Below are 18,137 nucleotides of genomic sequence, written 5' to 3' on the forward strand. Positions count from 1 at the left end.
GAATTTAAGAGAGTCTAAAAGCATATTCATTGATTCATGCCATTGAACTCATGGTTAACCCCTAGAATCCCAATTGGGACCCATTACTAGTTGACTAATATGACTTTACAAACATATATAAAGCATAATCAGTGACACATATTCTTATTAAAGAACACTTCTATATATATGTATGTTCATAGATTAATTATACATTATTCATATTATGCTTGATGTGTATTATAGTGTTAGTTTGCCTGTCATAATCCCAGTATAAACACATCTGAAGTTAAATCCTTATTAATATTATGGCAGAAAGTGTGACATGTGCATTTCTATACTAATCATGCAAAGTCAGTAATCCCATTTAGTCCGATCTATGCAAACAGAGTTAAGACAGACAAATGTACATCAAAAACAATGGTGCAACTATGTAAAACAAAATTAGAACAAAAGTATAAAGTTTATATGCTGCAACATAACATATTTTAAATAACAAATCATGAACATAACATTGAAATGAATTAATCAATCAGAATCAGGATACATATTCAAAATGTAATATAACCATTATACATAATGAATATATAAGTTTGGAGAAATGTATATTTAACCCCAATTTTGTACTAATGGCCAATATTACAAATCAAATCATTTATGCCAGTAGTTAATGATATCAAACCCTTAGGCACCAAACAGTTTCATTTGAAGATCCAGTAAGTTTCTTGTCTACACAGTATTTGAAATTTGTCACCACCCATTAGTGGTCTAGAAACCTGTTAGATTGCTTGCCACCTGAAAGAACTAACATTTCTATGATGTGCCTCAATGAAATGTCTAGATAATGCCAAACAGGTCCTTTCCCCTGAGATGTAGGACAAATGCTCTTTTACACATGAGCTCCCAAGCAAAGGGTGAGTCCGGACATTTAAGGTGAGTTTGTACGCTGGTTTAGTTCTGGGCACAGAGACATATAGCACCACGGGTGTGAGGGGTAAGAGAGGTAAGAACCTCGGTCCCCTATTGATTTATTTATATTTGTGTGCTCTTGTGCAGACACCTTTTGCTGGAAATAAATCACAATTTATAATTATTGATTGATCTTACTGCACCACGCAGGCATGATAATCCACAGCCCTTTCAGACCTATTTTGGATTTCAAAACTCTGAACAAAGTTCTACTATATTTCCTTTAGTGCAGGATGGTCAATATATGTATACCATATACTTAAAAGATGCCTATTTACATTTCTCTATAAACAGAGATCATACACAATTTCTCAGATACTTTCTAAACAGGCATTACCAATTTGTGGCTCTAAATTGTGATCTGGCAACAGCACCAAGAGTCTTCACACTTCTGTAGGTAGTGAGATCTCAGGGAATTGCAGTAGCTCCTTACATAGACAACATTCTGGTACAGTTTACTTCTCCCCAGATGGCTCAGGAACATATAAAGTTCCTCAGTTATTTCTCATCTATGGTTGCAAAATCAACCTTACAAAAAGCTCTTTACTTCCTTAAACCAGGGTTTCCTAACTGGGTTTTATCATAGATTGTGAATCAATGAGACTCTCTCTCTCTATATATATATATCAATCTCCCAAAGAGCTCACTACTTCTTCAAACCAGGGTTTTCTTCCTGTGTTTCATTATAGATTCTGTATCAGTGAGACTCTCTCTCTCTCAACCTCATGAAGAGCTGTCTTCTTTCTCAAACCAGGGTTTCCTTCCTGGGTTCATTAGGAGGTAGAGTTACCAATAACCATCTTAAAATCTTCAGGACTCTCCAGAGTTGGCCCTTGTTAAGACAGGAGTCTTTTTTGAGGTTTCAGTCAGACAATGTCACAGCAATGGCTTATATCAATCACCAAGGTGTTACTTGAATCACCTTAGCAATGAAAGAGGTAGCCCACATTTTGATTTGGGGAGAACGCCATCATTTCATGATATCAACAATCCACATTCTGGGTGTGTACAACTGCATGTGGACTTCTTCAGTTGTCAAAATCTTCACCCAGTCAATGGTCTGTGAACCAGGGGTATTGGACCAGATTGTGAATTGTTGGGGCAGGCCAGACATAGATCTCATTGCTGAAATCAGAAATGATCCCACTATTGTGCAAGATCTCAAGATCCACATAGATCTTATTACTTGATTCATAAACTATCCCAATATTCTGCAAGATCCCGAGATCCACAAGTGACTGATAAATCAGGCCTGCTTCTCCACCATATAACCTTAACCTGGTTACGGCCTCAACCATGTGAACCTATGAATGGTCTGGGCATTTGACTGTTGTCATGGAAAGATCTCTTTGTCTTGGCTATTTCCTCGTCCAGAAGGGTGTCAGAACTTTCTGCTCCCTCTCTCTCTTGTGATTTTCTTTACACAATTTTTCATCAGGATAAAGCAGTTTTGAGAACCAACTACTCTTTCCTTCCTAAGGTTGTATCTATGGATAACATCAAATTGTAACAAATATTTCTGTTCTGAAGAATATTTCTGAAATATTTTCTCATAGTTGCCAACTGTCCTGGTTTTCCCATGACAGTCCCGTTTTTTTGGCTTCCTGTCCATGCCTTTTAAGTGTGTCCTTTGTTCTATTTAGTCTGTATTTAGTTTAATAATATTGTTTGCGGTGTAGTACTGTAATATACCTTTAAGTCCTGCACGCCTTAGGAGATCTCTCCTCCCACTACCTGTCTCACAGGCATTTATTGCCGCATCCCCTTTTCTAACATTGCCTGAATATTGAAGGAAGTTTAGCCCTCAAGTATTGCTCTGTGTTCTTTCCTTAAACTAACTTTGATTATTAGGTCCTACTCAACTTTGACTTCATTATCTTTGTGAAGTAATCTGGTACTTTGTTTGGACTCGAAGTCGCAAGTATCTTATTTTCACCAAGGCTGCATCTGTTTATAAGAGACGGATTCTCTATCACATTTGCACACTCTCTGTTACTTATTTAGATATCATTGCTCAGCTACAGACTCATCGCCTAAACGGCTCATCACATGACCTCTCATCTTACCTTTGTTCCGGTAACGCTGAACGCCAAGTTTGTCTCCTGCATAACACCACTCTGCTCGGTCACGATATTGTAACTCTATTTTCATATCTGGTAATACCGTAAAAATACATTTGTACTTACCACTCTGCAAGTTATTCCTCAAACGGTGATTGGACTGCCTATGTTTTATATGTTTTACAATACCAGCCTATTATACTTATATGACTAGAGTTGCAAATTGTATCCTAGTACCTTTTCAACAAACCTTAAGACTCTTTAAACTCTGCAACAAATATTAAACTTTATATATACTTTGGCTCATATGCTTGGCAGAAATACTTCTCTGAGTATAACGCTCTATCACCTAGATTACAAGTTTTGCGTTAGGCTTAAAAAGCAGCGTTAGCCAGTCCTAACGCTGCTTTTTATGCCCGCTGGTATTACGAGTCTTGCAGGTACAGGTGTACCGCTCCCTTTTTTGGCCAGACTTGGAAATACCGCAAATCCACTTACGTAAATTGCGTATCCTCTTTTTTCAATGGGACTTGCATAGCACCGGTATTACGAGTCTGCCAAAAAGTGAGCGGTAGACCCTCTCCTGTCAAGACTGGTACCGCATTTTAAAGTCAGTAGTTAAGAGTTTTAAACTACAACGTCGTAGCATAAAACTCTTAACTAAAGTGCTAAAAAGTACACTAACACCCATAAACTACCTATTAACCCCTAAACCGAGGGGCTGCCGCATCGCAAACACTATAATAAAAATTTTAACCCCTAATCTGCCGAACCAGACATCGCCGCCACTATAATAAATATATTAACCCCTAAACCGCCGCACTCCCGCCTCGCAAACATTAGTTAAATATTATTAACCCCTAATCTGCCGTCCCTAACATCGCCGACACCTACCTACATTTATTAACCCCTAATCTGCCGCCCCCAACATCGCCGCCACTATACTAAAGTTATTAACCCCTAAATCTAAGTCTAACCCTAACCCCCCCTAACTTAAATATAATTAAAATAAATCTAAATAAAAATTCCTATCATTAACTAAATTATTCATATTTAAAACTAAATACTTACCTATAAAATAAACACTAAGATAGCTACAATATAACTATTAGTTACATTGTATCTAGCTTAGGGTTTATTTTTATTTTACAGGCAAGTTTGTATTTATTTTAACTAGGTAGAATAGTTATTAAATAGTTATTAACTATTTACTAACTACCTAACTAAAATAAATACAAATGTACCTGTAAAATAAAACCTAACCTAAGTTACACTAACACCTAACACTACACTACAATTAAATTAATTCCCTAAATTAAATACAATTAAATACAATTAAATAAAATTAGCTAAAGTTAAAAAAAAAACTAAATTACAGAAAATAATAAACAAATTACAAGATTTTTAAACTAATTAGAACTATTCTAATCCCCCTAACAAAATAAAAAAGCCCCCCCAAAGTAAAAAAAGCCCTACCCTACACTAAATTACAAATAGCCCTTAAAAGGGCCTTTTGTGGGGCATTGCCCCAAAGTAATCAGCTCTTTTACCTGTAAAAAAAAATACAAATCCCCCCCAACATTAAAACCCACCACCCACACAACCAACCCTACTCTAAAACCCACCCAATACACCCTTAAAAAAACCTAACACTAACCCCTTGAAGATCCCCTTACCGGGAGATGTCTTCATCCAACCGGGCCGAAGTCCTCTATCAGCCAATCGGAATTAAGGTAAAAAAAATCCTAATGGCTGATGCAATCAGCCATAGGATTGAAGTTCAATCCTATTGGCTGATCCAATCAGCCAATAGGATTGAGCTGGCTTTCTTTTGGCTGTTCCAATTTTTTCTACATTAATTCTGATTGGCTGATAGAATTCTATCAGCCAATCGGAACTGAAGGGACGCCATCTTGGATGACGTCATTTAAAGGAACCTTCATTCAGTGTTAGCCGTCGGATGAAGAGGATGCTCCGCGTCGGATGTCTTGAAGATGGACCCGCTCCGTGCCGGATGGATGAAGATAGAAGATGCCGTCTGGATGAAGACTTCTGCCCGTTTGGAGGACCACTTCGCCTGGCTTGGATGAAGACTTCTCCCGGCTTCGTTGAGGACTTCAGCCCGGTTGGATGAAGACTTCTCCCAGTAAGGTGATCTTCAAGGGGTTAGTGTTAGGTTTTTTAAGGGGTTATTAGGTGGGTTTTAGAGTAGGGTTGGTTGTGTGGGTGGTGGGTTTTAATGTTGGGGGGGATTTGTAATTTTTTTTAAAGGTAAAAGAGCTGATTACTTTGGGGCAATGCCTTGCAAAAGGCCCTTTTAAGGGCTATTTGTAATTTAGTGTAGGGTAGGGCTTTTTTTTATTTTGGGGGGGCTTTTTTATTTTGTTAGGGGGATTAGATTAGGTGTAATTAGTTATCTTGTAATTTGTTTATTATTTTCTGTAATTTAGTGTTTGTTTCTTTTTGTACTTTAGCTAATTTTATTTAATTGTATTTAATTTAGGGAATTAATTTAATTGTAGTGTAGTGTTAGGTGTTAGTGTAACTTAGGTTAGGTTTTATTTTACAGGTCAATTTGTATTTATTTTAGCTAGGTAGTTAGTAAATAGTTAATAACTATTTAGTAACTATTCTACCTAGTTAAAATAAATACAAACTTGCCTGTAAAATAAAAATAAACCCTAAGCTAGATACAATATAACTATTAGTTAGGTAAGTATTTAGTTTTAAATAGGAATAATTTAGTTAATGATAGGAATTTTATTTAGATTTATTTAAATTATATTTAAGTTAGGGGGGTTAGGGTTATACTTAGGTTTAGGGGTTAATAAATTTAGAATAGTGGCGGCGACGTTGGGGGCGGCAGATTAGGAGTTAATAAATGTAATGTAGGTGTCGGCGATGTTGGGGGCAGCAGATTAGGGGTTAATAAATATAATGTAGGTGGCGGCGATGTCCTGAGCGGCAAATTAAGGGTTAATAGTTAAAATGTAGGTGTCGGCGATGTCGAGGGCGGCAGATTAGGGGTTAATAAGTGTAAGATTAGGGGTGTTTAGACTCGGGGTTCATGTTAGGGTGTTAGGTGTAAACATAACTTTTATTTCCCCATAGGAATCAATGGGGCTGCGTTAGGGAGTTTTACGCTGCTTTTTTGCAGGTGTTAGACTTTTTTCAGCCGGCTCTCCCCGTTGATTCCTATGGGGAAATCGTGCATGAGCATGTTACACCAGTTCACCGCTAACGTAAGCAGCTCTGGCATTGGAGTGAGATGTGGAGCAAAATTTTGCTCAACGCTCACTTTTTGTCTGTTAACGCCGGGTTTGTAAGTGAGCGGTGAGCATTAACTGCTCGTAAGCACCGCATAGCCTCTAACGCAAAAACTCGTAATCTAGCCGTATGTTATTTAACACACTAATTGCCGGAAATGTATTAATTGGGTTAATATAATTCAAGAGCTACAAACATATATTTATTTATATTGGTAAATCATTGACAAGTACTCCCACTACAGAGGGTTCTGTGGCTTGTGGTTTTATTCTTTTGTCTCTAGTCTTAGCTACTGTATATACATTTTTTTTCTGTATAATTCCTTATCTGTGATCTTCTGTTACACTAAAATTTACCAATGTGTAGCCCGGTGTCAAGTAAGAGGAAGACATGAGATGTGATATACAATAACAGGGTGGGTAGCAGACAAGGGGTGAGGAAGCAAGGCATATCAATAGTGTTACACAGTTGGAAAATGTATAAATTCTCCTGTTTATACCTTGAGGTGTTCCTTAGCAGGGCCTATAGGGACATTGTACACTCGATTTTTCTTTGCATAAATGTTTAGTATACAATCCCTTTATATAGCCCATCTGATTACAGTACTGATATGACCCATTTAGGTAGCACCACTAGGGTCCAGAGAGATAAGAAAAAGATATATCTACAGGTAGGTGGTCCAGGAAATTGGCGCAAGGAGGGGAAGCGAAGAGAAAGAAAGAAGAGAGAAAAAGGGGGAGGGAGTATTACACTAAGAGAAACTGATGCAAGAAACTAAGGTGAAAAGGCGTCTATAGGTCAGTTGGGTAGGATCATCGCTTTTCTGTCTAAACTTGGCCTCACTTCCTATATTGGAACCATGGTTCCAAAATTACCCAGTAGCGATCCATGTTATCTATTGCATTGTAAAAGCCTTTTTCCATGTTAGCAAGCATTTGTATGTTTTTTTCTAGCGACGAGCCATACATACTTTTACCGCTGTAAGGATAATAGATATTAGAGCTTGTTGAGATTTCTAAACATTCATTTCTAAATATCTTAAAGTGTAATAATGCGAGAGTTGGAGATGGAGTTACTATTAGTCCCATGTCTGTGCACAAGCGGAAGACTTGTGTCCACACAGGGGAGATTTTTGGACATGACCACCATATATGGGTGTCTGAACTTCTCCAGCGAGGTGTTGGGGTAGATTTTAGCTAATTTATGTGGGGTTAGGTAGCATTTTAGGGCCTAGATTTGGAGTTCGGCGGTAGCCGTCAAAACCAGCGTTAGAGGCTCCTAACGCTGGTTTTGGCCGCCCGCTGGTATTTGGAGTCAGTGATTAAAGGGTCTAACGCTCACTTTTCAGCCGCGACTTTTCCATACCGCAGATCCCCCTACGCCATTTGCGTAGCCTATCTTTTCAATGGGATCTTTCTAACGCCGGTATTTAGAGTAGTTTCCGAAGTGAGCGTTAGAGCTCTAACGACAAGATTCCAGCCGCCTGAAAATAGCAGGAGTTAAGAGCTTTCTGGCTAACGCCGGTTCATAAAGCTCTTAACTACTGTACCCTAAAGTACACTAACACCCATAAACTACCTATGTACCCCTAAACCGAGGTCCCCCCACACCGCCGCCACTCGATTAAAATTTTTAACCCCTAATCTGCCGACCGCCACCTACGTTATATTTATGTACCCCTAATCTGCTGCCCCTAACCCCGCCGACCCCTGTATTACATTTATTAACCCCTAACTTGCCCCCCACAACGTCGCCGCCAGCTACTTAAAATAATTAACCCCTAATCTTCCGACCGCAAATCGCCGCCACCTACGTTATCCCTATGTACCCCTAATCTGCTGCCCCTAACATCGCCGACCCCTATATTATATTTATTAACCCCTAATCTGCCCCCCTCAACGTCGCCGACACCTGCCTACACTTATTAACCCCTAATCTGCCGAGCGGACCTGAGCGCTACTATAATAAATGTATTAACCCCTAATCCACCTCACTAACCCTATCATAAATAGTATTAACCCCTAATCTGCCCTCCCTAACATCGCCGACACCTAACTTCAATTATTAACCCCTAATCTGCCGACCGGAGCTCACCGCTATTCTAATAAATGTATTAACCCCTAAAGCTAAGTCTAACCCTAACACTAACACCCCCCTAAGTTAAATATAATTTAAATCTAACGAAATAAATTAACTCTTATTAAATAAATTATTCCTATTTAAAGCTAAATACTTACCTGTAAAATAAATCCTAATATAGCTACAATATAAATTATAATTATATTATAGCTATTTTAGGATTAATATTTATTTTACAGGCAACTTTGTAATTATTTTAACCAGGTACAATAGCTATTAAATAGTTAAGAACTATTTAATAGTTACCTAGTTAAAATAATAACAAATTTACCTGTAAAATAAATCCTAACATAAGTTATAATTAAACCTAACACTACCCTATCAATAAAATAATTAAATAAACTACCTACAATTACCTACAATTAACCTAACACTACACTATCAATAAATTAATTAAACACAATTCCTACAAATAAATACAATTAAATAAACTAGCTAAAGTACAAAAAATAAAAAAGAACTAAGTTACAGAAAATAAAAAAATATTTACAAACATAAGAAAAATATTACAACAATTTTAAACTAATTACACCTACTCTAAGCCCCCTAATAAAATAACAAAGCCCCCCAAAATAAAAAATTCCCTACCCTATTCTAAATTAAAAAAGTTACAAGCTCTTTTACCTTACCGGCCCTGAACAGGGCCCTTTGCGGGGCATGCCCCAAGAATTTCAGCTCTTTTGCCTGTAAAAAAAAACATACAATACCCCCCCCCCAACATTACAACCCACCACCCACATACCCCTAATCTAACCCAAACCCCCCTTAAATAAACCTAACACTAAGCCCCTGAAGATCTTCCTACCTTGTCTTCACCATCCAGGTATCACCGATCCGTCCTGGCTCCAACATCTTCATCCAACCCAAGCGGGGGTTGGCGATCCATAATCCGGTCCAGAAGAGGCTCCAAAGTCTTCCTCCTATCCGGCAAGAAGAGGACATCCGGACCGGCAAACATCTTCTCCAAGCGGCATCTTCGATCTTCTTCCATCCGGAGCGAAGCGGCAGGATCCTGAAGACATCCAGCGCGGAACATCCATCCGGACCGACGACTGAACGACGAATGACTGTTCCTTTAAGGGACGTCATCCAAGATGGCGTCCCTCGAATTCCGATTGGCTGATAGGATTCTATCAGCCAATCGGAATTAAGGTAGGAATTTTCTGATTGGCTGATGGAATCAGCCAATCAGAATCAAGTTCAATCCGATTGGCTGATCCAATCAGCCAATCAGATTGAGCTCGCATTCTATTGGCTGTTCCGATCAGCCAATAGAATGCGAGCTCAATCTGATTGGCTGATTGGATCGGCCAATCGGATTGAACTAGATTCTGATTGGCTGATTCCATCAGCCAATCAGAAAATTCCTACCTTAATTCCGATTGGCTGATAGAATCCTATCAGCCAATCGGAATTCGAGGGACGCCATCTTGGATGACGTCCCTTAAAGGAACAGTCATTCGTCGTTCAGTCGTCGGTCCGGATGGATGTTCCGCGCTGGATGTCTTCAGGATCCTGCCGCTTCGCTCCGGATGGAAGAAGATCGAAGATGCCGCTTGGAGAAGATGTTTGCCGGTCCGGATGTCCTCTTCTTGCCGGATAGGAGGAAGACTTTGGAGCCTCTTCTGGACCGGATTATGGATCGCCAACCCCCGCTTGGGTTGGATGAAGATGTTGGAGCCAGGACGGATCGGTGATACCTGGATGGTGAAGACAAGGTAGGAAGATCTTCAGGGGCTTAGTGTTAGGTTTATTTAAGGGGGGTTTGGGTTAGATTAGGGGTATGTGGGTGGTGGGTTGTAATGTTGGGGGGGGGGTATTGTATGTTTTTTTTTACAGGCAAAAGAGCTGAAATTCTTGGGGCATGCCCCGCAAAGGGCCCTGTTCAGGGCTGGTAAGGTAAAAGAGCTTGTAACTTTTTAAATTTAGAATAGGGTAGGGAATTTTTTATTTTGGGGGGCTTTGTTATTTTATTAGGGGGCTTAGAGTAGGTGTAATTAGTTTAAAATTGTTGTAATATTTTTCTTATGTTTGTAAATATTTTTTTATTTTCTGTAACTTAGTTCTTTTTTATTTTTTGTACTTTAGCTAGTTTATTTAATTGTATTTATTTGTAGGAATTGTGTTTAATTAATTTATTGATAGTGTAGTGTTAGGTTAATTGTAGGTAATTGTAGGTAGTTTATTTAATTATTTTATTGATAGGGTAGTGTTAGGTTTAATTATAACTTAGGTTAGGATTTATTTTACAGGTAAATTTGTTATTATTTTAACTAGGTAACTATTAAATAGTTCTTAACTATTTAATAGCTATTGTACCTGGTTAAAATAATTACAAAGTTGCCTGTAAAATAAATATTAATCCTAAAATAGCTATAATATAATTATTATTTATATTGTAGCTATATTAGGGTTTATTTTACAGGTAAGTATTTAGCTTTAAATAGAAATAAGTTATTTAATAAGAGTTAATTTATTTCGTTAGATAAATATTATATTTAACTTAGGGGGGTGTTAGTGTTAGGGTTAGACTTAGCTTTAGGGGTTAATCCATTTATTAGAATAGCGGTGAGCTCCGATCGGAAGATTAGGGGTTAATAATTGAAGTTAGGTGTCGGCGATGTTAGGGAGGGCAGATTAGGGGTTAATACTATTTATTATAGGGTTAGTGAGGCGGATTAGGGGTTAATAACTTTATAATAATAGCGGTGCGGTCCGCTCGGCAGATTAGGGGTTAATAAGTGTAGGCAGGTGTCGGCGACGTTGTGGGGGGCAGGTTAGGGGTTAATAAATATAATATAGGGGTCGGCGGTGTTAGGGGTAGCAGATTAGGGGTACATAGGGATAACGTAGGTGGCGGCGGTTTACGGAGCGGCAGATTAGGGGTTTAAAAAAATATGCAGGGGTCAGCGATAGCGGGGGCGGCAGATTAGGGGTTAATAAGTGTAAGGTTAGGGGTGTTTAGACTCGGGGTACATGTTAGAGTGTTAGGTGCAGACGTAGGAAGTGTTTCCCCATAGGAAACAATGGGGCTGCGTTAGGAGCTGAACGCTGCTTTTTTGCAGGTGTTAGGTTTTTTTTCAGCTCAAACAGCCCCATTGTTTCCTATGGGGGAATCGTGCACGAGCACGTTTTTGAGGCCGGCCGCGTCCGTAAGCAACTCTGGTATCGAGAGTTGCATTTGCGGTAAAAATGCTCTACGCTCCTTTTTTGGAGCCTAACGCAGCATTTGTTTGAACTCTCGATACCAGAGTTAATTTTATGGTGCGGCCAGAAAAAAGCCCGCGGAGCGTTAACAGCCCTTTTACCGCCGAACTCCAAATCTAGGCCTAGGAGAGCCTTGAAATAGGTTTCGAGATATGAGATGCAATGTATAGATCTTTTAGTAAGCTTGGTTGCTCATTCTATGTCATTAACTGTAAACTGTTCATTTAGTTCTCTTTCCCAGGCTTAATTGTGCCAAGGAATGGCATCATTATAATGTCTAAGTAAGAGGAGATGATGGATCGTCACTGGTTTAACCAGCTTACTCCCAGCCCTCCATCTTTCTCCCCAATTAGTACATTCACGAAGGTGTGTCTTTGGACATCCCCATGCTTGACAAAGACTCATCACTCTGTGACTCTCAAAAAGGAGCCATCTAGGTGTCTCATCTATCTGTTCTATAATCTGTCTGGAGTTAAGAAGTTTGTTTTGTCTGTAGAAGTCGCTGACTTCTACATAATTTCAGGTGGACCAGTCAAAGTTGTGTATGTTTGGAAGTCCAGTAAATAGTCCTTTGAGACCAGGTATGGGTGAAGGCTATGGAGCTCTCTCTTTATGGTGTCTAAGTGTATGCCAAATGTGGCAATTTCATGTAATTATGTCGTTAGTGAGTGGAAGGTCTAGCAGTCTATGTTTAGAGATCCATATTAGATCTCCTAGTTTATACCCCTGGGAAGAAGGGCCATCTCGAGCTGGAACCATACTGTTTTTTCTGATTTATTGCTCCAACCTGCTATGTGGGTCAATCTGGTGGCATTGTGGTATAGATAAATATTAGGGAAAGTGATGCCTCCCCTGGAGAATGGGAGTTGTAAGATGCGGTTGGTAATTCTCGGTATCTTACCTTTCCAGGCATATTTTAAGAATAAGCAATGTAGTTGGGATAAGTATGATTTGTGGATCTTAAATGGAATGCATCTAAATAAATACAGAACCTTTGGTAAAATTGACATTTTAAGGGTGGCAATGCGACCCATCGATGAGATTTCCTTATAGCCCCATCGGCTATGCACAGTCTAGTTGCAGTATATATTGTCATTACCAGTTAAGCAGGGGGTTTTTTTATCTCAATTATTAATGGATCAAATTTTCTCTGGATGACTTTAGAGGCCTCTGGACCTAATAGCACTCCCAAATGTTTAATCTGGTCAGTCCTCCACTCAAATCGGAAGTGACTCTTAAGATGGTTTAAGGTATCTTCATTAATATTTATTGCTAATGCTTCCGTTTTAAGAACATTCACCTATTCAAGCTAATTCTACCAAATTTCCCTAGAATGTTAAACACTTCTTTAATCGAAGACATAGAATTAGTTACCAGAATAGTCACATCGTCCGCAAAAAGAGCAATTTTCTCTGTGTGGTCTCCTAGTGTGACACCTTCAATTGCGGAGGATATTCTAATCACTTGTGCCAGGGGTTCCATAACTAATGCGATAATTAATGGTGAAAGGGGACAACCCTAATAAGTATAATGCTTGGACATTTTTAATAAATTGTATGGGAAAGCTAAATGTCTGTAGGACATACCAAATATAGTCCCATTGCACCCTGTAAAACGCTTTTTCAGCATTTAATGGTAAGGGAACTCTTCTTTTTGCTGCCTCCGAAAATACATGAAGCAGTTTTCATGTGTTATCTGGTCCTTGTCTACCAAACATGAATCCCACCTGATCCACATGAATGAGGGTGGGTAAAAGATGAACAATTCTATTAGCTAACAATTTGGAATAAATCTTTACATCGATATTTATTAGGCAAATTGGTCTATAGTTCCCACACTGTAAAGGATCCTTGCCTGGTTTTGGGATCATAATAATTGACGCCTCCAAGACCTTCCCTGACTTCCTACTTTGTCAAATATCAGCTGTAGATAGGCGGTTATGTGCGGTTGAAGCGTTTTAAAAAAGGTTCCTGTAAATCCATCTGGCCCTGGTGTTTTGTTGGGTTTGATCTGTTTAATCACTTGTTTAATCTCAGTTATAGTGTGAACGGTTCAAGTAGCGACTGACTGGAAGTTTGGGCAATTTGAGTGTTTGAAGAAAGTTTTTTTACTGATTTGAGTGGAAGGGTAGTATCACCTTCAAACTTTTTAAGATTATATAGTTTATTATAATAATCAGCAAAAGCATTACCAATAGCCTCAGAGGCCAAGACTCTTTTCCTGTCTATTTCTAAACCTTGTATCCTAGAGTGCGCGGTTCTAGCTCTGAGTTTTCTAGCAAGAAGTTCAATGGCTTTATTGCCTTTAAAATACATTAACTGCTTGAATTTTAGTAGATTAGATTTAACTCTTTCTATCTCTCGCTCTAGAAGTTTCTGGCGTAGAGTAGATATTTCCGTAGATAAAACATCTGATGGATTTTGCCTATTGAGTTTTTCCTTTTTTCTGAGACTAGCTGCCAATAAGCCTAAAGGGCCCCCTCTCTCCTTCTTGAGTTTAGCTGTCAAGGATACACAATTTGAGGAGAACAGATTAAATCTAATAAATTCAGTGATTGTGTTTATAAGGTTGTCTCGAAAGCCTGGTTCTTCCCAGAGGTAGCCAGGAAACCTCCAGACTGGTCTGCCCTGAAGGGAATGGGGTGTGAGTACATCAAACGTAACTGCATCATGACCATGTGCAAACTTGTATATGAGAGTCAGTGATGTCAATCAAGAGTCTGGAGTCCAAAAGAAAGTAGTCTAATCTAGAGTATGTCTGATGTGGGTTAAAAAAAAAAAGTTAAATCTTTCTCGTCTGGGTGGCATGTCCTCCAAATGCCATAAAGGTCGTACTGCATATAGACTGCTTTAATTTTGGCGCTGAAGACAGAGGGGCTGATTTAATGTTTGTCTGGTGAACATGATCCACTGTAGCGATCATGTCCACCAAACATCGCTGAATGCCGACAGCGATTTATGGTGAACTGCTTGTGCAATGCCGTCCCCTGCAGATTCACGGCTAATCATACGCTAGCAGGAGGTGTCAATCAACCCAATCGTATGAGATCAGGCAGATTGATGTCTGCAGCCTCAGAGGCATCGGTCCTTAATAAATTGGCCCCAGAGTGTATGAGTCAAGCTTTTCACCTTGTTTCAGTTTTTTGTCATGCATTGGGTCCCATACTACATTAAAGTCTCCCCCAACTACAATTGAACCTTGACTCATTGCTGTCATCTTACTAAAGACTATTTTAATAAATGTGATGTGTTGTTAATTAGGAGCATATAGGTTTGCATGGCTAAATAGTCTGCCATTGAGTTTGTATATGCAGATTATATACTTGCCCTCACAGTCTTTTTCTATAAGCACTTGTTCAAATGCTACATCTCTGGGTAGTAAAATTGCAACTCCTCTGGCTTTGTCTTTATATGAGGCTGTTAGGCAGTGTGGGAAGAAGGGGGATTTATATGGTTGTTGCTGATCTATTGTCCAGTGGGTTTCTTGTAGAAGCAAGACATCAGCCTTGAGTCTCTTTCCATATGCGGTCAATAGGCTTCGCTTAGTGGGGGTATTTAATCCCTTAGCATTTAGAGTGAGAAACCTAAGCGGGATGTCATAGTATTCAATGTGGCAATGTGTTTTTTCTGAAAATATATTTTTTTTTTTAAGGGGAGGAGGGATATAGAGTTGTAGGGTAAAGAAAAGGGGAGGAAAACAGAGTCAGTATAGGACAATAATAGATAGAGTAGGGGGTTATTTACCCTTTTAGTGGTAGTGTATTTGATTGTATACAAATACATTTCTAAATGGTGCTATTGGTCCAATATTGAACTGAATAATGTAAGCCCAGTTATTGAGGGATCACTAGAGGATCCTACTAGGGTTTAGTTAGTTTGTGTAGGAAATGGATTCTTTAAGATCCGTAAGTTTACGCTGTAAACTTTGCTTAGTTCTGTTGGGGGGAGGTTAGAGAATGGATAGTTGGAGGTTTTAGTGAATATTATGTAAAGGGAATAATGGGGATTTAAGGGTGGTGCCCCCACCCATGGTGTGTATTAGGGGAGATTCAATAAGGAGGGGTTATGTCATATGTATTAAGATTCTTTGAGCATATTGCTACTATTAGGGGTTTCCTAAAAGAGATACACATAATAATACTAAAGGTATTCCTGAAAAACAGATACATCAGATAGGGAAAGTAGTACTGCTTATCAAGTTTGGTGTGTCAGAAAATATCAATACTAAGTAAGCTTTATCCAAGCGTAACTTAGGTCATAACCAGCTGAGTAATTCCTATTAGAGTTAGAATATAACATGTCAAAATAATAATTCATCTCATTCTAAATGAGGAACCTTGAAATTATTCAAGTATGCTTGTCCCTTAAAAAAAACATGTACGATCAGCTTAACAACATTTAAATGTGCATCTATGTTGGTATAACAATAATTAACACAACAAATTGAACATTTGACCATTACTTAGCTTTGTAACTTTGAGTGGATCTTCGAGAAGGTCAGGATATAATATTTAGGCCTAATGAAACCTAGCAGGTACTACAGTCAGTCTGGAATGCATCAATGAATAGGGGCCCTACGTAAATGTGTCAGAAAGTCTTATTATAAAGTGAACTTTATCTAATTGTAACCCAGATCGTAACATTTAGGCCTATTCTTATGAAAGTCAGTACATATCATTTTAATAGTAGTAATTAGTGATGCACCGAAATGAAAATTCTGGACCGAAACCGAATCCGAAAATCCGAAATGCACTTGGCCGAAAACCGAAACTGATACCGAAAATGTATTTTTTCAAATTAATAATTTTTATTTTATTTTTTTGCATAATTAGAGCCAATAAAAAAAGCCCACCCTTTTATTGAAAGTAACACACTAAAACTGGACAAAAATATCTTAACACAATAATATGCTACACAATAATTTTACCAAGAAAAACAAAAAACAGGCAAAAAATAATGCCATTTTTGGCCCATATGTTTCTGCGACCAAAATTTTGGTGCATCCCTACTTAAAACAATTATAAATATTAATATACTGTATTATTCTTCATTTAGTTCTATGTAACAATCATATTTAACAGGTTTTTTTTACCAATTATCCAAATAAAGTATAGTCCTAGAAAACTTATTATATGCAGAACAGTAAGTCAAGTAATAAACTTAAACAGCAGCTCTAGGCTAGCATCAAATTTGCATGCATCAAACATGCTATACAATAATTTTACCGAAAATAACAGGCAAAAAAAAACGAAAACCGAAATAGCCAAAAATGCCATTTTCGGCCGAAACTTTCTGCGGCCGAAATTTCGGTGCATCCCTAGTAGTAATTGCTGCTAATAGGCACAAACAGCTTACTAGAGTCATTTAACTGGTCACCTACAGTAATTGGACATTAGGTAAGTCAAATAAATTGGTATATCAGTATTTAACCCAAACAGTTGAACATTTAACCATAACTGAGTTTTGCGCCTTTAAGTGGATCCTCTAGAAGATCAAGACATAGTATTTAGGTACAAAAAGACCTAGCGGATACTACAGTCCATCTGGGGAGTGTTAATAGGGTCAATGCTTTGCTTGTCTATATTATTATAGGAAGGAATATCCTTAACAGTTAAAACAGTCGAAGTGGAACTTAGGTCTTAAGGCTGAAATATTAAACTTTTCTTTATAGCTTAGTTCTGAATCTAAAGATAATTTCACAAAAGAATCAGGACATTACATCCATATTCAATGGAACCTGTCAGGTAAAGACCAAGACTCAGCTTATTGGCGGATAATTAAATTTTTAACTCTAGCTTAGATCTTGGTCGTCAAGTGGCTTCTCAATTTTGTCAGGACTTAACATTTAGACACAGCAGAACCTGTCAAGTATCTCTGTTAGCTTGGTATTTATGGACTATGCATAACCTAGAGAGACATACTGTAAATAGCTGACTAGGGTCTCTGTTTCGTTTACCTATGTTACTGTGTCAGGGAGTCTCATTATAAAGTACATGTTATCCAATAATAACTTAAGTTTCAACATTAAGGCTTATTCTTATCAAAGTCAGTGCATAACATTTCAAAAAATATCAACTGCCCCCAAGAGGCACAAACAGAAAACTAAAGTAATTTAAAGGGACAGTATACTGTAAAATAGTTTTTCCCTTAATGTGTTTACAATTACCTTAACTCTGCTATATCCCACTGGGGGTTTATTTTCTTCTGCTGGCTGTGTTTACAACGCTTATCTATAGCTTGGACCTGCGGCCACAAACTTTCAGAATACTGTAGGTGGGGATACCACATGCTAAATCAACTATTTCAAATGCCAATATAAAGATAAAGGAGCTACTTGTAAACAATTTAATACACTCCAGCAGGTAAAGTAGGTAAAGTAGATCATTGACAACAAATTAAAGGGGAGAAAATGTTTGAGTAAACTGTACCTTTAACTGTACCTTTAACTGACCACCTGCAGTGATGAAACATTAGGTAAGGCAAACAAATAAACTTTCCATTGTAGCTTAAGTCTTAG

The sequence above is a fragment of the Bombina bombina genome, chromosome 2, assembly GCF_027579735.1.
Source record: "Bombina bombina isolate aBomBom1 chromosome 2, aBomBom1.pri, whole genome shotgun sequence".
NCBI classification, from domain to species: Eukaryota; Metazoa; Chordata; class Amphibia; order Anura; family Bombinatoridae; genus Bombina; species Bombina bombina.